The sequence below is a fragment of the Mauremys mutica genome, chromosome 9, assembly GCF_020497125.1.
Source record: "Mauremys mutica isolate MM-2020 ecotype Southern chromosome 9, ASM2049712v1, whole genome shotgun sequence".
Taxonomy (NCBI): Eukaryota; Metazoa; Chordata; order Testudines; family Geoemydidae; genus Mauremys; species Mauremys mutica.
Window position 1 is genome coordinate 61,852,225 of NC_059080.1, and position 23,572 is coordinate 61,875,796.

At 41.6% G+C, this 23,572-nt stretch overlaps 1 protein-coding gene across 7 annotated transcripts in view; it reads left to right on the forward strand.

The window, feature by feature from the left end:
* Positions 1 to 23,572, forward strand: part of ST6GAL1 (ST6 beta-galactoside alpha-2,6-sialyltransferase 1) — a 102,089-nt gene that overhangs the window by 37,580 nt on the left and 40,937 nt on the right. The gene's annotated exons all lie outside the window — the stretch shown is intronic.

Consider the following 23,572-nt stretch of genomic DNA (forward strand, 5'->3'; position numbering starts at 1 on the left):
TCAGTTATCAAATGTTTTTGTTCATATGATGGAAGAGGGATGTATGACAAGGGAAAATTACTCACCTGTAATTCCTTTTGTCATCTCTCTCTCATTCTTTCCTGACATCATACATTCTGCTCTCTTTCCATCTGCATTCTTCTCTCCTGTATTTTCTCTATACTCCTTTCTTCCTATCACTCTGGATGTTTTCTAACTGCTAGGAAGACAGTGGGCTGGGGCCTTGTACACAGTGCTTGACTGGCAGATATTCTGCCTGCTTGATGCTGGTAGGTGGAGCCATGATACTTGAATGTCTCTGTTCAGAGGATGGGGAGACAAAGGGTACAGAGCAAGGAATTAGCAGTAAGTAAGATTGTCTTGCTTGTCACAGCAGATTGAACACTTATCTATAGTGTACTGTGGAGCATGCTGGTTGTATTTTAATCTAATTTTAAGCCTCTTTTCCACTTGAAGGGGAGCAGGGAACCCTTCAGTTTCTCCTAAGCTTGTTAGGTTTATTAGTCTTATCTGCATATACTGCCATCCAGCACTGTTGCATATGCTGTTCTCCATAAGGGTAGAATGCTATAGGGCTCGCTGCTGTTTCACTAAAAACTAGTGCTCTTGAAGAATGCGTCCTTTTAGTCCTTTCATATTCATAGAATGGCATTCAGATTTCTAAGGTTTTTGCATCATATTCCGCTGAAATGGTTTTATTTCCGCAAAATTACTTATTTTGGATGTTGATAGCATCTTTTGTGCAAGGATAAGCTACATGAGAGAGATTCCACTGGAATGAATTACAGCAGTCTGAAACATTTCTTATTCTGTCCTAGCAGTTGTCTTAATGAAGGGGGAAGAGTTTCCTTGATGGTCTTTATTATTTGCTACAGTGCCTGGTGTCTGCAGACCCCTTTCCCTGCAGTCTTTTTTTTTTTTTTTTTGAGACAATCAGAAGTAATGAAGGTGTACATCTGAACCGTGTGGAGGATTTAAAAAAAATACATAAAATGTGAACACAGTCCATGGAGTATGCTTGCTTAAAGACAGGCCCAGTCTACTCTACATATACCACAATATCAGGAGATCTGATTATAACAAGGTTCCATTTTGTAGCACAGGCAGCACCGTAACAATGTTAACTGTATTAGTGTCTGGTTAAAACTAAGAATTTAAATACCTGCATGCACACACAAAAGGAAATGCAAAGGTTAATCTTCTCCTAGTGATGGTATCATATCCACAGTACATAGCTGTGTGTTATTAGTTGAGCTATTTAAATTTATACTTTAATTATTCACAAATGCTTCCTGCGGTAAAAGAACATAAGGGTTGCAAAATCAAACACTCAAAAGTTAATAAATGCCAGAATTCAGATTGCCTGCGCAGCCTTAGTTTTGGTCCCCTTGTGCATAGGCACTATAACATTCTTTAATTACATGATCACTTGCTATTTCTTTTCACAAAACTCCTCCCTGACTCAGGGCACATAACGGATGGTGCTCTCTTAAGGAGAAGCTTTTAAATAATATTTTATCCTCACTGTTCAATATGTGGCCGTAGGTCTTATTTACCGGTCTCTATTCAAACCTTGCTCTGAAGGCAGAAATATTAATTTCTTCCGGGGCTTTTCTATGGCACTCATCATTATACTATCTGACAGCTTCACAAACACTGGTGAATTTATTTTCCCAAAACCCCTGTAAGTGTAGGGGGTGGGGTGTTATCCCTTTTTGTGGATGGGAGCCAAGGCACAGAGAAATGGAGGTAAAAAATATCCACCAATTTTGGGTGCCCAGTTTGAGGTGCCTAAGACCTGATTTTTCAGGGTACTTTGCATTATATAGCAATTTATATGTTCAAAGCACAGCTTCCTTTGTCTTCAGTTGCAGCTGTGAGTGCTCGGCACTTCTGCAGATCAGATCCCAGGGGCTGAAGTCGGGCATGTAGAAAATGAGGAACACAGTTAAAAATTTGGTTTAAGTAGCTTGCCCGGCATCACATAGGAATTCTACGGCGAGGCAGGGGTAGAATCCAGTTTCCCAGGGCAGCATTCAACTGCCTTAAACATGAAACCATCCTTCCCCTTTCTGCAATCCCTTGCCTCATTCATGACACATTTTCCAACTTCTGCCAAAAATGAAGCAGGGATTCTACAGACAACTGTTGTCTTCACTACACAGCTTTGAGTCATCTCCAGTGTGGGCCCATTCAGCATATTAATCTGGCAGGGGTCCTGTGGAAAAAATTGTATATGCCCACGTAATTATAGATGGTATGATAATACATACAAAAGGGGGCCATTGTAAGGTTGCGCAGATAAACTTAATTAAATGTGCTAGGCACTTTACGAACAGAGAACTAAAAGTCGGTCCCTGCCCCAGAGAGTTTACAATCCAAGTGACTAATGTTATTCTTCAGTTTTCAAATTTATAAATCTTAGAGTGTCAAAAAATTTGTGAAAAAAAACAAAAACAAAAAACGAGTAGCATGGCTACCACTAAAAAAATTGTGCATTCGCTGCTGGTGTGAAGGATGGCTTGAAACCATCTCCAGTTTTCTTAACAAGTAGGAGTTTATATCCAGAAGGCTCCATTCAGAACAAGTTGTGCAAATAGGCACTCACTGCAGTTGGTTACAAATCAAGACGTGTGTGTGTGGAGGAAGTAGGGGAAGGGTCAAGGAACTCTTCCCACTAGCTCTTTATTGATCCAGGCTCCTCTCCTCTCTGCACAAGAGCCTTTTCTGGCGGCCTACAGCGCTGGGGCAGCAGGAATCCTTGCAGACCTGTGTGATGGTTCCCAATGGCAGCTTCACCTTCCAAACACTAGTGCTTTTGGGTGGGGCTGCAGGGGCTTGGCAGCTGTCTTCCCACCTCAGTGGCCTGATGAGGGGTGGAAGGCTCTTCGGGCTGATGGGCCCTATTCATAGCGGATTGCTCTGGAGCCTGGTGGTAGGGAGAAGGACTATTATGCTGCCTTCCCTGCTGTCCTTTATGCTAGGAGACCCCACATACCAAATGAGACTTTGAGGCAGGCCCCACTTCCCTCAGCTGTTGTTCCATGAGGACCCCACTGATACATATGGCTGTGTGTGTATGGAGTCTGGGGCCTGGTCTACACTGGGGGGGGGGGTCGAACTAAGGTACGCAAGTTCAGCTACGTGAATAGCGTAGCTGAACTCGAACTACCTTAGTTCGAACTACTAACCCATCCAGACACCGCGGGATCGAAGTCCGCGGCTCCCCCGTTGACTCCACCACCGCCATTCAGCCATTCTTGAATGTGAGGAGATGAAAAAACCCACACTTTTCTATTGTGGAAACATTCTTGCAACCTGGACCTGTGAGCAAAGTAGAAGGTAGCTGAACATTGGAACATTGGAACAAAACTCACAAAATGGCTCTTTGTTCCAGAGGAAATTGGGTTTGAGTGAGTTTTATGAGTCTTTGAAAATCATATATTGAGCATGGGCAGTGGATTTATTTATTTATTAAAATTACTGTTACTGAAGGAGTTTCAAGAAGAAGATAATCTCTATTATTATAATTGTTTACTGTGTATGGTCTGTTTTTCAGCATAGCTAGTCAGTTTCACATTTTTTAGCTTGTTAACTATGTTGAAAGAGGTAGAGAAAACAAACTCCCAGATAGGAAATACGTTTTTTAAAAACTACCCAGTTTTGACACACTCTTTAACTTTGACCCCATCCCCATGCCAAATACTGTATATTAAAAAATAATATTTTGGAGATCCACTTTCTTTTAATAAGGAACTGATACAAGTGTTCTTGAATGTATCAATAATGTTTAAAAACGCAATTTCTGCTGCTTGCACTTCAGAAAGCTCAGCAGCCTGCTCAATTTGCCAAAAAAAGTAATTTTTTTAATCAGAAAAAAGTTTTAGTTTTGGGATGTTATCCCTGTGTTGTTTTAAATCAGGGGTTCTCAACTTGAGAGTCTTGACCACTTTGTGCATATGTTGCTAAATGGGAGGGAAGCAGATCTGGTCAAAAATTTGTTTTTGTTTTGTTTTTTTGTTTTGTTTTTCCCAAGATAAAACTTCAAATTTTTTTTCTAGTGGAATTTCGAATATTGAAAAATTCAATCTAAAAATGGAAATGCCACCTTGGTGCATCATGGGAGTTGCCATTTGGGTGCTTTATGTTCCAGTTCTCCTCTGTGGGCTGGGGTTCCTGGTTGTACGACATCTCTGATCATGGTTTCCCTTCTTGGAGAGGGGAGGTGGTTTAGCATTGAAGTCCCTGGCCATGGTACATCATGAGAGATGTAGTCCATCAGGGGAGCCTGGCTTGGAGAGAAGAACTGGAACATAAAGCACCCAAACTACAACTCTTATGAGATACTATGATGGGGTTGACTAGGCTCAGAGGCTACCTGTTAGAGGCCTCAGGGTCCTGCCACACCCCGTCACAGAGAGGAGCAGAAGAGAGGTTCTTCAAGTGGCCTAGAATGGCTGAGGGGGAAGCAGCCAATCAGGGTCCAGTATGGCCATATAAAAAGGAGATGCAGAGCCAAAGACAGTCAGTTGTTGTTTGGAGCTGGAGGAGAGAGGACTGTGTTCCTGGCTGGCTGAAAGAGCAGCAGGACCATGGACAGCTCAGTGCGAGCAGGGACCGGGGGAGCAAGATAGTGCTACTGGCTGGCTGCTGGGACTGAGCCCAAGACAGTTGCTGGCAGGGACTGGAGGAGTGAGAGAGAGCTCTTGGCTGACTGTTGGAACTGAGTAAGGACTGAGCCATGGGATGACTGAAAGAAAATAGTGTCTCCAAGGAGAAAGCCCTGGAGGTATGGGGACTAATTAAAGACTGGGCCCATGGAGGGCTACAGAGATACGAACAGAGGGTACGGGATAGGCCCCTATTGGATTGTATACCCTGAAAGGGGTCTGTTTTGTCTCACATACAGACTGTGTTTGGGGCTGAGCTGGAGGGCTGAGTCACTGAAAACCTGCCTGAGAAACCACTGACAGGGGTCACCATAAACTGAAAGACTGCAGGCGCATGCATTCAGCCAGAAGGTGCTCGTGAGAGGTGGTTGCCAGCCCATTACACCTACCCTGACAGCATTTGCACATTGAAATATTTTGTGGGTTGTTCCCCACCCCTGACTCCAGAATAAAGCATTTTTCCATGAAAAATAGACATGTCTCACAAAAAACTTAGTCTAGTCAAAAAATGGTTGAAAAAGAAAAACTTCTGACCAGCCCTACAGGGGAGTTCCAGTTCGGTCCTGGCTAGATGGGAGGGCAGAGTATCAGGGAGCTCCCAGTAGGAAAACGGGGCTAATGTTGGAGAAAGATTGAGAGCCACCGTCAGATCTGAGTCACTGATTAAGATTCCATGGATTGGTCTGTATGCCATGCAGAAAAATCCACAGATCACCAGACCTACCTTCATATATCCAGTAACCATCCCAGACTCACAAAGAAGTTTATCTACAGCCAGACACTCAGATACCATAGAATATGCTCTGCAGAGAAAGTTCAGGATATGCACCTTAACAGACTCAAAACGGCCCTTACCAAACAAGGACGCTCCACCAGAGAAGTAGATCACATCATGGATTGGGCCACCCTGAGAGAACTTTCTTTAAAGCAGAAATAACCTCCCTTCTACTGCACACCCCTAATTGTCACCTACCACCCCACACTGGAACCCATGTAGGGTATCATCAAACAACTATAACCCACTTTAGGCCTTCAAACAACCCCCCAGTCTCTCCAGTGGCACCTGACCAGAACAATCAATGCAAAATATGCAGACATATCTCCACTGCTACAATGATCAACACCTCCCACAACATAGCTGTCAAGATCCATGAGTCTTACACGTGCCTATCACAACGTGATATACATCATCCAGTGCACTAAATGCACCACTAACTAAGTGAGTGAAACCAGACAATCACTGCACTTTTGAATGAACTCACAAAGGAAAAATATACAAGACAAAAACACACTATCACCTGTGGTGAACACCTTTCACAGAGTGATCACTGTATCAGACCTATCAGTCCTCACCCCGAAAGGAAACCTGACCACTTTCAAAAGATGAGCCTGGGAGCTTAAATTCATAACTCTGCTAGACAGTAAAAATAATCGACTGAACAGAAACACTGTATTTATGACTTATTTTCAACAATCTGTAACCCACTAACCCCTCCGCTCCTTATGTCCTATAACTGCAGAGGGTTAACAGGCCATTTCACCTTGAATGGTCCCTTAGAATATGTACTAACTACTTATGCTAAACAATCTGTTCCATCTTGCATTTAACTATGGTGCTCCAGTAACTTTCCCAGACCTGAAGAAGGGCTCTGTATGGCTGGATAGTTTGTCTCTCTCACCAACAGAAGTTGGTCCAATAAAAGATATTACCACAGCCGTCTCATCTCTGTCATGCAGCAATACAAACAGTTGTTTGTTAATCCTAAAAAAGTAGCTGAGTTAAAAAACAAATAAAAAAACCACAGCTGTCCGTACTTGGGCAACAAAGAGGCCCTAATTTCACATCTCAGCTAAGTGATAGTGGAATCATGCTTTCCTTTTAACTATGCTGGGTCAACAAAGCAATGGGCAAATCCATTTGAATTAAATAAAATGACCTTCACCCAAAACTTGAACCGTACCAAAATTCAGCTTTGTTTAAAGTAGACTGATGTTTAAATGCATAGTAGCTAGCATGGCACTTTGCACTCACTGGTATTGTCTAGAAGCTGTGATTTACAAGAGAAGCTTTTAGTAGTGAAACCTGCAAGTGTTGGAAATGGCCTGTGATATATACAGCCCTGTTTATGAGATACATTTTATTCCGTATTTTTTAGGCTAGAAAAGAAAAACATCCAGCCCAAGCCATCAAACTTTTTTTGGTCACGCATCTGTAGTCTGCTGTGCCACAGTAAGCTATCACTGGCAATTTAGGTTTCGATTCAGCAATGCTCTTTTGCATGTGACTTAGAATCATAGACTATCAGGGTTGGAAGGGACCTCAGGAGATCATGTAGTCCAATCCCCTGCTCAAAGCAGGGCAAATTCCTAGACAGTTTTTGTTTTGTTTTTTAACCCCAGTTCCCTAAATGGCCCCCTCAAGGGTTGACTTCAGTGGGACTTAGGCACATGCTTAAATGCTTTTCGAAATCTGGACCTCAGTTTCTTTTGAATGTATGTTTATAGCCACAGCAGAAATGTTCAGACATAGGTGTGTCATTGTAATAACTAGAAATGTTAAGAAGCATCATGCACAGGTCCAAAGAATGATATCAAAGGGGACTGTAAATATTTACATTACTCCTTGCTTGAAACTTCTTTTAGCTTTTGTCTCCCTATCAAGTCCCCCCCCCCCCCCAGTGCTCTCACACATTGATTTGTGAATGCAGGGGCTCATTGAAAGCTGAGCTGTTGGCATGCAGACTCTCTCTCCTCTTCTCCCCCCACCCCCATGAAAAAGATAATTGAAGTATTTGTTCTTGTTTGGGGAGATGCTTATTAGGAATTACTTGGACTTTGCACATAGGTGTTTGAATAGACTCAGATTGCAAGGACAGAAGGGACCATTGTCATAGTCTGACTTCCTGTATAACACAGGCCATAGAACTTCCCCAAAATGGTTCCTTTTCCTTTAATTTATGTCTTATTCAGTTTGACTTTGTCTAACTTCAACTTCCAGCCATTGGAAAGTGTTATACCTTTCTCTGATAGATCGAAGAGCTCATCATTATATATTTATTCCCCATGTGGACACTTACAGACTGTGATCATCACCTGTTAACCTTCTCTTTGTCTGTTAAATATTTAAGATCAAATTTGGAATCTACCATTATGTAATTGTGGCGTATGCATTTGACATTTGTGCAAAAAAAGGTGATGCTGCTACTTTATGGTGATTCCAGACTAATATAACTGGAAAATAAAGCAGACCTTATGTGTTAGAGGAAAGAATAACTGCCTAATTGTTTCAGTGACTTTTGGACACTTGAGTCACTGGGGCCTGGTCTACACTACGCGTTTAAACCAAATTTAGCAATGTTAAACCGATTTAACCCTGCACCCGTCCACACAACAAGGCCCTTTATATCGATATAAAGGGCTCTTTAAACCAATTTTTGTACTCCTCCCTGATGAGAGGAGTAGCGCTGAAATAGGTATTGCCATGTCGGATTAGGGTTAGTGTGGCCACAAATCGACAGTATTGGCCTCCAGGCTGTATCCCACAGTGCACCATTGTGACTGCTCTGGAAAGCAATCTGAACTCAGATGCACTGGCCAGGTAGACAGGAAAAGCCCCGCGAACTTTTGAATTTCATTTCCTGTTTGCCCAGCGTGGAGCTCTGATCAGCACGGGTGGCGATGCAGTCCCAAATCCAAAAAGAGCTCCAGCATGGACCGTACGGGAGATACTGGATCTGATTGCTGTATGGGGAGACAAATCTGTTCTATCAGAGCTCCGTTACAGAAGATGAAATGACAAAGCATTTGACAAAATCTCCAGGCTATGATAGACAGAGGCCACAGCACAGTGCTGTGTGACAAGCGTAACGGAAAGCCAATGAATCAAATGGACGCTCATGGAGGGAGGGAGGGAGGGGGTACTGAGGACTCCGGCTATCCCACAGTCCCCGCAGTCTCCGAAAAGCATTTACATTCTTGGCTGAGCTCCCAATGCCTGAAGGGTCAAAAACATTTTCCCGGGTGTTTCAGGGTATATGTCGTCAATTTACACCCTTCCCCCTGCCCCCGAAAGAAAAGGGAAAAAAAACGTTTCTCGCCTTTTTTCAATGTCACCCTGTGTCTACTGCATGCTGCTGGTAGACGAGGTGCTGCAGCGCTGAACACCAGCATCCCCTTCCCGGTGGCAGATGGTACAGTATGACTGCTATCCATCGTCATCATCAGCCCGTGAGTGCTCCTGGCTGGCCTCAGTGAGGTCGGCCGGGGGCGCCTGGTGAAAATGGGAATAACTCCTGGTCATTCCCGGCAGATGGTACAGAACGGCTGGTAACCGTCTTCATCATAGCAACTGGAGGCTGAGCTCCATCAGTCTCCCCCCTTTCATGTCTAAAGAAAAGATTCTGTACTGCCTGGACTATCATAGCAGCGGGAGGCTGGGCTCCTCGCCCCCCCACCCTTTAATGTCCTGCCTGGACTATTATAGCAGCTGGAGGCTTCCTCCTCCTCATTTTATCTCACTAAAAAGTCTGTGTTTCTTATTCCTGCATTCTTTATTACTTCATCACACAAATGGGGGGATAACTGCCATGGTAGCCCAGGAGGGTTGGGGAGGAGGGAAGCAACAGGTGGGGTTGTTGCAGGGGCACCTCCTAGAATGGCATGCAGCTCATCATTTCTGCGGGATCTCTGGGGCTCTGACACAGAGCGGCTGTGCTCTCTGGTTCTCTAGTACACTTGCCCCATATTCTAGGCAGGACTGACTCTATTTTTAGACAAAACATAAAGAAGGGAATGACCCGGGGAGTCATTCCCATTTTTGTCCATGCGCCCCCGGCCGACCTCAGCGAGGCCAGCCAGGAGCACCCATGACAGCAGCAGATGGTACAGAATGACTGATAACTGTCATCTCATCGCCAATTTACAATGGCATGGCAGACGGTGCAATAGGGATGGTAACCGACTCTGCTACCTTGCAAAGGCAAATGAATGCTGCTGTGTAGCACTGCAGTACCGCGTCTGTCAGCAGCATCCAGTACACATACGGTGACAGTGACAAAAGGCAAAACGGGCTCCATGGTTGCCATGCTATGGCTTCTGCCAGGGCAATCCAGGGAAAAAGGGCGCGAAATGATTGTCTGCCGTTGCTTTCACGGAGGAAGGATTGAGTGACGACATTTACCCAGAATCACCCGCGACACTGTTTTTGGATTGGGATCTCAACCCAGAATTCCAATGGGCGGGGGAAACTGCAAGAGCTATGGGATAGCTACGGGATAGCTACCCACAGTGCAACACTCCGGAAATCAATGCTAGTCTCAGTACATGGACGCACACCGCTGAATTAATGTGCTTAGTGTGGCTGCGTGCACTCGACTTTATACAATCTGTTTTACAAAACCGGTTTATGTAAAATTGGAATAATCCCATAGTGTAGACATACCCCATGTGATTTCATGCCTCTAAGCTCTGTAAACATGTAAAATGTTCATGTCAAGGTTTATTAGACTAATAGTTTCTGAACGTCATAGCTAGTGAATGTGAGAGAAGGAAATGAATTGGCCTGTATTTAGTTTGATGTTGCCTCTGTTAAGAGTTTCTAATGACTGATGTTAATTTGGCTGGTAACTAGGCAGCATAGAATCTGGCTCACATCAGGGCTCGATGTACTTTATTACAGCAAAGGAGGCAGGCTCTCATGACCTAGGAAATCTTTCTTACTTTCTGTTTTGCAATTTGATGGTGCAACATGTTTTGTTGAACTTCCATTTACACTGTACCCCTGGGAAGAGAGTGGAGTCTGCCTTGGCAAGTGCTTGAAATTAAAGGGTATATGCTTTCTGTTTCCTTGCCCAAAACTGATGAAAAATTGAAAAACAGTAATGTGCTCACCATTCTCACTTCACTGTCAGGTCTGGCAACTAGAGCTGATTCAAAAACAATTTTAAGGAAAATCTCAAATTATCAAAAAATGTCCCCTTGCTCTGCTGGCTGCTGCCTTCCTTGGAACTATCCCTGTCTTTGGAGCTTAGTCTTGGCAGCAGCCCTAGCTCTCTGGGGTCCCCCTTCCCTTGCCTCTAGTCCTTCCACCTAGATCTGCTCAAATCTTTGCAGACCTTGAGATAATGTTTCATAAATTTTGAGAAGAAAAAAAAACTTGCAAAGTTTTTCTTGTCCACCAGCTTTACTCCCCCAGAGCAAGGGGGAGGCTGGGAGGAAGTGGCTGGGAGGAAGTGGCGAGCAGCTGACTGCTTCCCCTTCTCTCCCTGACTCACTCGTATCTCTCAGCTGCACTTGGCAAGAAGCTCACATCCTTTTTGGTTGGTGTTAGGCCTTGTCTGTGACTTCCTACCTGGAGGCTGGATTATTACAACACAGTCCCCTTGTGGGCCATGCTTTCAATCCGTCAAGAAACTGCAGCTAGTACAGAAAGTAGCAGCCCATGTATTTATTATCAGAGGGGTAGCCGTGTTAGTCTGGTTCTGTAGAAGCAGCAAAGAATCCTGTGGCACCTTATAGACTAACAGACGTTTTGCAGCATGAGCTTTCGTGGGTGAATACCCACTTCTTCGGATGCAAGCAGTGGAAATTTCCAGGGGCAGGTGTGTATATATAAGCAAGCTAGAGATAACGAGGTTAGATCAATCAGGGAGGATGAGGCCCTGTTCCAGCAGCTGAGGTGTGAAAACCAAGGGAGGAGAAACTGGTTCTGTAATTGGCAAGCCATTCACAGTCTTTGTTTAGTCCTAAGCTGATGGTGTTAAATTTGCAGATGAACTGGAGCTGAAGCTGAAGCTCCAGTTCATCTGCAAATTTAACACCATCAGTTTAGGACTAAACAAAGACTGTGAATGGCTTGCCAATTACAGAACCAGTTTCTCCTCCCTTGGTTTTCACACCTCAGCTGCTGGAACAGGGCCTCATCCTCCCTGATTGATCTAACCTCATTATCTCTAGCTTGCTTATATATACACACCTCCCCCTGGAAATTTCCACTGCTTGCATCTGAAGAAGTGGGTATTCACCCACGAAAGCTCATGCTGCAAAACGTCTGTTAGTCTATAAGGTGCCACAGGATTCTTTGCTGTATTTATTAAGCAGTATTTCACAGAGGTCCCATCACACTGGTGCTCTGTGCTGGCTACCAGTCAATTTCAGGATGCAGTTGAATGTTAACTTTGACATATAAAACCCTAATGATTTTGGTCCCACATACCAGAGAGATCTCAGTCCTCCCTGCGCAGTACTGTTGCTGGTCCAAGGCACTGGCATTCAGGTACTGAGCAATTCAAAACTCCGAGTTCTAGTGCCCACTAAAGTCAGTCTCCTTTGACTCCAGTGGGTGGCAGACAGGGATTTACTGAGGATGGAGCTGCTGGTAAGGAGTTCCCCAGTCCCACTCTCTTGAACGTGCTACCTTTTTTGATTCATTAGGGCCCAGACTTGGGTTTTGGAGACACTGTTCATTAGACCTGTTCTCCCAGGAAGTGAGTGGTGATGGCAAAGGGGTTATGTTGGGGATTTGCTGATGCTTAAGAAGTTTTCACTGACAGATTTTAAAATGTAAGACTTTTCAGAACTGTTTTGTATGTTTCAAGCTGTTTTTGTGGTGCTTAATGTGCTGAGGGTTTTAGGTAGGTGGATAAAATAGAAATTAAATAAATAAGTAAATAGCTTAGTCCAGTCTTTTATGCCTCTTTCTGGGTTTCTTGGGACTCATGTTGAGTCAAAACATGACTCAGTGGGTAAGATCTTCAGCTGGTGTAAACTAGTGTAGTGCCATTGGTTGGAGCTAACCCAGTTTACAGCAGCTGAGAAACTGGCCCAGCAGGGATTTGTGATCATTCTCTGTTAACTGTTCAGATGCCTGTTGATGTCTGTCTGCCTTTGCAGTGCCAGGCAAGGTCATTTTCCAGCAACTCCCTTAGGGGCTTATTGACCAGAGATAGATTTGGAATGGATTTACAAAATAGTTTGGCATGACCTTAAATCTTTGTGGATCTGATTTAAGAGTGGGCATTTAAACTGTTCCATTAATGTATCTGGGTCAGCAAGTAAGCCATATCTGTTCAATTTATGTCTAATATGGATAGCTTCTGTAAGGCCAATTTTAGCCTTTTTAAGTTCAGTGCTAGGGTTTCTCTTTCTGCAAAATCTTGCTTAAATCTTTCACTGTGTTTTTTAAGGTTTCTAAATGCAAATTAAAGCATCATTTGTTATAACTTCAGCATCCTGTAATGTCTTTGAAAGGCCTGGGAGTAGAAGTAATGTGGAACAATATTTGCTTAAATCTATTGTCATGTCCAATTGTGTGAAGACACTGCATTAGAGTTTGACTCAACTAACATTACTTGCCAAAATGCACGTACAGTGTCTGCTACTGAAATTATTTTGGTTTCCAAGAGCCTGGCTGCCAGTTCAAGTGTTCATTGCTGAGTGGATCGATTTCAGTCAAGGTGATCTTTAAATCAAGACGATTTAAATCATGGTTTAAATTACCAAGTGGAAAGCCTCAATTCAAATAATCAATTTTAATCAACTTTTCTATTTGTTCTTCAGTTATTTTCTAAAGAAAAGGGCATTTTCATTGGTTGATATAACCATTAAAATATATTGATTTAAAGCTAAATAGAGCTTTTAGACTAGATTTGGTACATCTTTTTGTTAGCCAAGAGGGTACACTATAACAATATACATTTATTTAAGAAACTGTAGAGGTTAATATTTTCAGATTCTTATTAATTATGCATTTTAGTATGTTAGAAAATTGTGAATAATATATTGCTTATTAACTGCATATTTAACTTTTTGCTTATGATTTGTGTCAAGCTGCATTAGGATAGCAACAGAAATGTAATTACCGGTAAACACAACATAACACACAAAATATATTTTTATTAAAGAAAACAAACTTAAAAGTTTTGGATAATGTTTGTAAAAATATGTTTCACATTTGCAACTAAACAATTTATTAAACAGGGATCAACTGGAGTCAGTGTATTAAACTGATTATTTCAGGTCGCCTGTGAAAATGACTGGAGCTTTAAGTTTCTACTTGAAAATGAGACAGCGGTTTCCTAAGTTGACTGTCCTTCAGACTTTTTCAACAAAGTCTGGTTCCAGGTGCTTAGCTAGTGACTTCCATCAGTTCAGTGGTGCTACTTTCTTTAAAATATCATCAACAAACATGTACAGCTCTGAAATTTATTATGGTTGGAAGGACTGAATTAGATGCCCATGTCATAACAGTATCTTCTTCTTCAACAGTTAGGCAACTAATCTTATACTTTGGATTGAGAATGTGGCAAGAAAATGAGGTGGAGTAAGCAATTGGTTCATCCACTTCTTTACTGTCTGCCATTTAACTTTGTTATTGGGTATTTCTTCCTTCAATGTCTCTTGAAGTTCTTTTCAGATTTCAACAGCAGCAGCAATACAGTGGCAATCTGTCTGCAGTTTGTCTCAGGCTATTGAAATAGGTTTCAGTGTATTCAGCATATCTTATACATTTCTCTTTAGTCTGCTGTTGATTTGTTCCATGTATTTTGTCACAATTTTCTTCCAAAATTATCATCAGAAATGTCCAGTTCTTAATAAATAGATCACAACGGTCAACTACTGAGTTCCATCTTACATTGTGGGGGAGAAGTAATTTGGATTCTCCTCTCTTTGGTGAAACTAAAGCAAAGTGGTAGTCACAGAAATATTTTGCAATTTAGTAATATGTTCCTTATTTCCTGGAGTTGTACTTAAGTCGTTGGCTAAAAGATATATCAAATGAGCACTGAATCCATGTGTTATAAGCGTCAGGTTCCCTCCATTGTTTTCCGCTAGATTTCTTCTCATCTTGTCAGCATTGTCTGTGACAAAGCTACTTACTTGACACTGACATTTTTTATTCACAGTTTTTTAATAACTTTTACGGCTGCTTCTTTTAAGTATTCTGCTGTAGGGGCATTTCCTGAGGTATCAGTTGTTTCTGTGAGATAATCTCATTTTCTGTTGTCACACAAGCACATATCACTGGATCACTGTGTGCATTGCTTTACCATCAAATCTCAGATTAGCAAATTTCCTATAAATGTTTTTTGCACAGTCAATTTTCTTCTCATATACTGCATCCAGGAACCTTCCAACAGTGTCTGCTCTGTTGCATGGAGTGCAGTCTGGTCATAATGATTGAACCATGTCAATGAAATGTTCATTCTGAACAAGATGAAAGGGAGAATTTGTTGCATAAATGAACCAAGTAATCTTTTAATCTGTGAAGTCTTGCTGGCATTTGCTAATCCTGATTATGAACTCATCCATGGGTTTATTGGAAAAAGAAAAAAGCTCCTTTTTTTTTTTTGGATATAGGTAATTTACTGTCTGACGTATGTTTAGTTGCAAACTGCTGGTGGTACCAACAGATGACTGAAGTTGTAGACATTGCAGATGACGGATGTTCATAACCCCTTATGACTAGACTGGACCCTGAAACAAAATGATATAAAAAGTCACTCTCACTGAATATTACTGAGTGCACTGCTTTAGAAAAAATGAGATTGTAAATGGAAGATTATTCCTACAGCTGTTTGTACCATTGTCTAAATCATATAATTTATTTTAAACCCAGTTTATAGGGGAAAAAATTAATAAATCATAAGGATTATCTAAATCTGTGTAAATCCTTATTTCTGACAATATACCAAACAGCTTGAAAAAATTACATGTTAAAATTCACAAATGCCTATTAAAACTAGACTTTTAAACAGGAAATCTTCACCTAGGATGTTTGCATCTTGGCAGGGGGTTATACTAGATGACCCTTGCAGTCCCTCCTAACCCTGTGGTTCTATGATTCCATGCTTCCATGGTTATATTGAGCAATAAAAACAAATCATTTTGGAAATCCAACAGTAACTCTAAAAAAGTAATTGATAAATACTCCCACAACAAACTAATATGTCAATTATATTTTGAACACAAACATTTTGAAATTCCAAAGAAAGTACCCACCCAAAACATAAATGTATGGCAATAATCTAAATAATCATTTACTAGCATAATAAGACATGGTAGGCAGTCTATAAAAATGTTGCAAAAGTAAGTTTAATCACCAGTTCATCCATGTTTACACTTGGCACATGTTCATGTTTTTACCCAGAGTACAGGAATTTCTTGAAAAAGTTCCCAAATAGGGTCTTTTTTATTACTTGTTTTCTCTAGTTCCTAGATGTTGAGATCAACACTAGAAGGCTGCTCTCTAAAGAGTGTTGCTCCTTCTTCCTACAGTGTCCTCTTGCTTTGACACCAGTGTTGCTTCTTTTTGGTTGCACACCGTGGGCGGCACGTGAACCACCAGCTGGGGGAGGCCAGCCCCCAGACCTTCCCCTTCTGTGACGCCCCCACCCCGCTGGAGCCTGAAGGCCCCCACCACCATGTCGATCAGCCCCCACCCCAGGCTAGCCTCCCCCAGAGCACCGGGAGGGTGGGCAGGCAGCGTGGCCCCAGCCCCGGAGCGCTGCAAGGACGAGTAGCACAACCCCAGCCTTGGAGCACCAAGAGGGCAGGTTGAAACCCCAGAACATCAGGAGGTGGGCGGAGCACAGCTGCAGTCTCCCCAGACCTGTATCAATGGGAGAATGGGTGGTGCACGGCAGGCAGAGTGGGAAGCAGGAGGTGGGGCTCTGGGAGCGGAGCATGAGCAGGACCACGCCTGGCTGTTTGGGGAGGCACAGCTTCCCACAGCCTATGGTACCTGCTGCCCATGTTGCACACTGCTCCTTCTCCCTTGTTACTTAACTCCCCCATTCCTCCACACACAAAAACTCCAACGTTTCTGCTGTAACCCACATGCATTTTGCACTGTAGTATTTTATTTGTTTAGCGACAGAGAGGGAAGCGGTTGAGAAAGTGATGGATTTTTGTTTTTATCTGTGCGCACATGGAAGAACACAGGCCATTTATTTGAAGTTCCCAGAACCATCCAGAAGCATGGGCTGGTAGTTATTGGGCAGATCAGTATTTTTCCATGAGCCAAAAAGTTATTTTCCATGGTGAGTGAAGTCATAAATATTCATAATTTGAGAACTGAGCCAATCAGTGCTCAGGCAGAGAGATGCTATAGAATAGGAATGAGATCACCCAGGTGGGCTGAGTGGATGATCCTGATGAGATACACCCTATTCATTGACTAATGTTCCCATGTATGGCTTTATTTAATATGGATCCATGCATATCTACTTCATTTGGTTTTTCAGTTACAATCCTATATGTAATTCACCTTGTTGTTGCTCAGGAATTTTTTGTACAGTAACTCCCAACTTTCACATATTATTCACTTCAATTTTTATTTTACCAGTTAGGGCAAATGGTGTATGGCCCATAGGAGGTACTGATTTGTCTGCCCTACTATATATTATGTTCAGACATACTGGGGTTTGGAAGACATCTCAACATATTTCATATTATTATACTTCATTTTTTCTCCTTTTTTGTATTGAAAAGGATAAGATATAACTAATTATTAAATATGTTATCTTCTGTTCTCTTTTTTCTTCTCTTCAGTGACTGACTTCTTGTCCAGATAAGATGTAGTAGCGTATGTATGGTTAAGCTATTGATATTTTAGGCTGAAAATTGTTTAACACTAGCTGTAATGTGTTTTCAACAAGTCCTTCTCATGACTATCTAGCACAGTGTTTCTCAGACTGGGGTTGCCGCTTGTGTAGGGAAAGCCCCTGGCGGGCCAGGCCAGTTTGTTTACCTGCCCCGTCCTCAGGTCCGGCCAATCACAGCTCCCACTGGCCGCGGTTCGCCGCTGCAGGCCAATGGGAGCTGCTGGAAGCGGTGGCCAGTATGTTCCTAGCTCCGCGCCACTTCCAGCAGCTCATATTGGCCCAGAGCGGCGAACTGCGGCCAGTGGGAGCCACGATCGGCCGGACCTGTGGACAGGGCAGGTAAACAAACTGACCTGGCCCACAAGGGGGTTTCCCTACACAAGCAGTGACCCCAGTTTGAGAAACACTGATCTAGCACATATCCATACCAACCCTTCTTTAATATAAAAACACCTTCACAATGATATTATTTGCTTGGTTCATTTTTTCCTGTTTGCTTAGTCTGGGTGTGCTGAACATCTCATGATGTAATGATTCCCCTTATTTTCTAAACCAGTGGATTAGAGAGAAGAAGATTGCTTCTTCCCCTACTTTTTAACAAATAGAAGTGAAAGTTATATTAAGGCTTTTTAGGGAATAAACACTTGAAAAGACATGCCTAAATGAAGACACAGTCCTTTATTTACAGGAGTGTTTTAATAAAAAAGAGCAGGCAGAAGCACCCCAGGTTTAAAACCCCAGGTTTTTAGTAACAGACAGTTTATATACCCCTTATTTTGTAAACCAGTGGATCAGAGAGAAGAAGTTTTTTCTTCCCCCACTTTTTAACAAATAGAGGTGAAAGGCTTGTAAAGGAATAAACACTTCCGTGCTCAGCCGCTCGCACAATTGTCTCTGTGCAGGCTTGATCCAAAAGGCTCTAGCCAACCGAGCATCGGTCCCTGCCAAACCACCCCTTTGAACTTTCTTATTACATACAACGTACCTGTGCCTCGTCTCTGTACAGACCGGAGTCTCAAACAAATCATGGCCCAGCGCTCTGGCCTCGTGTTTCTCCACTGTGTTGTTCCTGCGGGTACAGGCATCGTTAGCTATTCCTGTCTCCCCGCACCCATGACCCATCTCAAACACTGTTTGCCACAACAGCATGTTTGTTTCTTCAGGGCCCATAGCAGCAACTGTATAACATCTCTTCATGAGAAGCTTGACTGCTGGTGTTGGCCAGGGCCTTCGAGGTGCAGCCATCTTTAATCATCAGACCCGTTTAAATAGATGCTCCTCCTTACTTAAGGAGGGAGGGTGCATGATACTCTTAGCCAATAGTTTAGGGCTGTCATTGTAAGGAGTTTCTAATCATAAAACCATGATGCGTGCAATTGTGCGTGCGACTGTGCATGGAATCATCAAGCACTGCCTGAGAGAGAAACAAAATGAGAATTGTCCTGGGTGCACCATAGATGCCCCTGGTCAGAGGCATCATGCCTGCGTGTACTGGTCTTTAGATGATGTGAATTGTAAAATTAAAGAAATTAGTGGTAGTTTGTGTATGGAGAGTGTGTTAAATATCATCATCTCACTGGGATACGTGCTGCAGTGCCTCTGTTTAACCCAGGAACATTTAGCTCTAGGGGCAGAATTGGTGGACAAAGTGACAGAGGCCGAGAACGCAAATAGCATTTTAGATGAAATCATCAAACCGACAGATAAATGTTTAATGCAAAATGTTAAACATCTTCGTTCAGCAAATTACAAAATCTTGCTAAGAAAAAACACTATCAGTTAGAGCGTGTTTTGAAAACAAAACAGGCCGTGTTGTAAAATAAAATATCGTTTGAAAATAACTGTGTAAAGCATGTTTTTATGGAGTTCAAAGGGTGTGGGGTTTGTCAAAAGGGCGGTAGGTTGCCCCCGTAGTATACGTGCAGTTAGGTTACAGTTTTTCAACAACAACGAAAGGTATATGAACGGCCTGTTCCTCTAACAAAGGCCCAACCACCTCACCCAGCCCTGGTGTTTGTACATGAGGGTTATAGGCTCCCTATGGACCATTGCAAAGCAGCCCCAGAACCCCTCTTAAATCATACCATCTTTCGCTTCGGCTGTACGTTTTCATTTTCCACCCCAAGGCCCTCTGCATTAGGACTTAATCATAGCCCCTCTGATTTCAACAATGTCTCAGGTCTCTCATCTACTGTTTCATATTATTTAATGCTGTACATCAGTTAGGGTTACAGTTTGCATAAAAGTGTTTTATAAAACCAAACAAAATATATTCTCTAGGGGCTTAGACAAGGTAATAATCAACAATATTGTAACTATTGCTGTGCAGTCCTTGCTACAATGCATCTTTTAGCTTGTTTTTGTTAATATTTCTGATAGACCGTAAGATGGGGGAGATAATACCTCATAAAGAAGTGCTTTCAAATAATAAATGCTTGCCCATGCTAAAGCATAACAACTTACACAGACAGGCTGCCTAAAAAAACGTTTCACTAAAAGAGTTATCAACATGACCCCTAAAATTCAGGACAGTTTTCTTACCCCCATGGCCTGATCTCTGTGGCTCTGGCTTTTTTTTAAAAAAAATTGTCCCTGGTTTAGATTATAAAAAACATTAAAAAAAGAAGAAGAAAAAAGGGGAAGGGTGGGAGGAGAAAAGTGTGTGTGTGTGGAGAGTGGGGGTGAGGAAGGCTCCATATCTCTGGTAAAAAAACAGCTAACTTTTTTTACATAAGCTATTTTTTCTTGTGTTTTTTGTATGAATCCAAACTTTAAAAAGCAATCTTGTTTTTTTTTTTATTAAAACACATATGTAAACTCCCCTCAGTTGCCAGTTTTCTTATTCTTACCCAGTTGTTGTTTTGGTACTTTAAAAACACAATTTTTACAAGAACAGACTAGTATCTTAAGCCTTTTTAATTCACTAAACTTCTACAAAATATCCTTAAGAGGGGCCTTGCTTTGTTACAGCTCAGGCAATACTGCTTTTTCATAATAAACTTTAAAAAAAACATAATACTTCAGATATATGGGGAGGAAAATAAACTTCTCTCTAATCCCCTGGATTACAAAATAAGGGGGGTATAAACTAGTTGTTACTAAGGTTCTGTGGTTTTCACTCTGGTGTGTTTTCTGCATGCTCTCTTTTTTAATTGAAACACGCATGTTTGCTGCAAAAGCCTGCTGTCCTTACTAAAATATGACCAGTGCTAGCCTAAACCTAGGGAAAAACTTTTATAAACAGGCTTTCTGTGTTTTTAAGCCTGGGTTGCTTCTGCGGACTTGCATGTTATTGAAACACCTATGCCTAAAGGGCTAAATGAAGGTGCTTGTCTTTTCAAGTGTTTATTCCTTTCCAAGCCTTTCACCTCTCTTTGTTAAAAAGTGGGAAAAGACACAAACTTCTTCTCTCTAATCCAATGGTTAACTTTAACATGTGTTTGTTAAAAAGCAGGTAAAGAAGCAAACTCCTTCTCTGTGATCCACTGACTCACAGAGGCTGCTTTGCTAACAGGAGTTTTGCTGCAGCTTCACATTGTGCTTACTAAAAAATAACCCATGTTAGTCTAAAACCTACGGGGAAAACTTTTAAAAATTGTATGTTACTAAAAGCTTATGGTTTTAACTTTTATAAAAACTCCTCTGTAAAAGGGCTACATGCGGCCAGTGGGAGCCGCGATATCTTTTTCCTTTTATGAATAAACCTTTAGATTTTAGATTCTAAAGGATTGGCAACAGCGTGATTTGTGGGTAAGATCTGGTTTGTATATTGACCTGGGTCTGGGGCTTGATTCTTTGGGATCGAGATAACCTTTTTCTTTTATTGGGGTGTTGGTTTTCATAACCATTCATCCCCAGGATGAGTGGCACTGGTGGTGAGACTGGGAAACTGGAGTGTCTAAGGGAATTGTTTGTGTGACTTGTGATTAGCCAGTGAGGTGAGACCAAAGTCCTCTTTGTCTGGCAGGTTTGGTTTGCCTTAGAGGTGGAAGAACCCCAGCATTGGGCTGTAACTGCCCTGTTTAAGCAATTTATCCTGAATTGGCACTCTCAGTTGGGTCCCGCCAGAACCGCATCATCACACCTACACTGGTATTGAGTACTATTATACACATGTATTTAATGCATAAGCAAAGTAATATAGAAAACGGTTATACAAACTTTTTTTTTTATTTTACAATACATCTTAATCAATATTTTTTTTGAGCCTTTAGGATCAGGAGCTGGCATGTAAAAAGTTTTATAATCCATTTTACGAACCTTGCTACACAGCGATTGGCCAATATTGGCTGCCACCTCGTTTGACAGGCCTACCAGCAAGGCCACCGGGTCAAATGTCTCTGCAACCTCCCTAATCATTTTAACAACTTCGGTTATAGTTTCAGTGGTTATGTTAAGCTTTTTCAGTTTGTAGCTTTCGGCTATAATTATATTTAGAAGCTGGACCACATTCAAGAAATACATGTTTGCTGATGATGTTTTAAAGAAAGTCACACCAGTGAACTGGTGGAAGTCACTTAAGCACTTGGATTCAGAGACTGTTGAAGTGATAATCTCACTTTTAACAGCAGTAGCTTCTTCTGCCGGTGTAGAAAGAATATTTTCTTCCTTTGGACTAACTCAATCCAAATTGAGAAATCGTTTGGGACCTGAAAAAGCAGGAAAGCTTGTTTTTCTTTTCTGGATTATGAATAAACAGGAAAATGAAGGTGAAGATACTGACTTGCAGAAGCCAATATTTTAAGTTTCTCGTGTTGACCTGGCTGTCAATTTATTTTTATTTTTTTTAAATATTTCATTTAACTATTTTAGTTAAAAGCAATTTTAACAAAAACAAACCTGATTTGAAAAAACTTGAATGTTTAACTAAATTCAAAAATTCATATGCTTGTTTTGTTAAAATATTATATGTTTGCTATTGAAGAAAAAAATCCAGAATACATAACGTTGTTGTTTTAGCTAAATAAAACTACTTAAATATCTGTCTAGTGATGTTCTCCTCCTAATACAGCATGGCAAGACAGTCCTCCAAATATTAATGATTAACCTGTTGAACTGGAGATAATTCACCTCCCAGTGACTTCATAAATATCTGCTTCAATTACCTTTGGTAAATGAAATAACCAAACAATCATTCATTTTCTGATATAGCTGTAAAACTAATCTGAAAAGTTTTCAAAATAAATCACTTAAAAATGTATAGTGTGTACTGTCTAAAAATGAAAGCTATATCTATCTCTGAGTTGTGAAGAATATGTATTAAGGTTATAACAGTCAATGACAATGGGGAGAGATAGCTTAGTGGTTTAAGCATTGGCCTTTTAAACCCAGGGTTGTGAGCTCAATCCTTGAGGAGGCAATTTAGGGATCTGGGGCAAAAATCAGTACTTGGTCACTGCTAGTGAAGGCAGGGAGCTGGACTCAATGATATTTCAAGGTCCCTTCCAGTTCTAGGAGATAGGTATATCTGTTGTTATTGTTATTACTTTTATGTAGAAATCCATGATAAAATCAATTCTTCCTGACTAGCAATTTAAATCAATTTGATTTAAATCAAATCCACTCTGCATGTGTGCATGCATCGAAAGACATAATCTGGCTCAAGTTTTCTGAACAGATCCATACCTAGCATCAAAGTAGTGTTCATCAAGTTGACTTTTGTGTCAATTTCTATTGTTCCATTTCATTATTTTAGCTGAAACAGAGGGAATTAGATTTTTCTCCCAGTTCGTATAAGGCAAGAATAACAACTCTTAAATCAACCCTGAAAGCTTCCACACGAATGATCTGTAAAAGTCTGGATACTGAAATATGGAAATATTGTTGTCGTGTGCAGATTAATGACAATTGGCACAAGATTTATTGATAACACCTCATAATTGGACAGGCGCTGAGGGGCGATAGAATATTATTTAATGTTTGTGTACTGCCTTCCATTACAAAGTGGCTTTTAAACAAGGCAGAAAAAAAAATCTCCTATGGGAGTACAAGCAGCATGCGGAATTTGAGGTGGATTGAATTTGAGTTTGGCAAAGAGATGGTGGTATTAAAACAAAAGCAAAGCATGACTACCCAAGTGGGTAGTTTGCCAGTGTGCTGAGGCTAACAAACACCAGTTTTGTGAAAAATGCCATGGGATCACTAATGATCACAACCAGTTAGGACCTCTGTTTTATGCCTCATCTGTAAGACAGAAGTGTGAGTAGCACAATGTCCCTCACAAAATCTATGGGCATTGGTTCAGAGCTGATTGGGAGGAAAGAACATCCCTTATTGAATTACCAATGCCCAGTCCTGCTG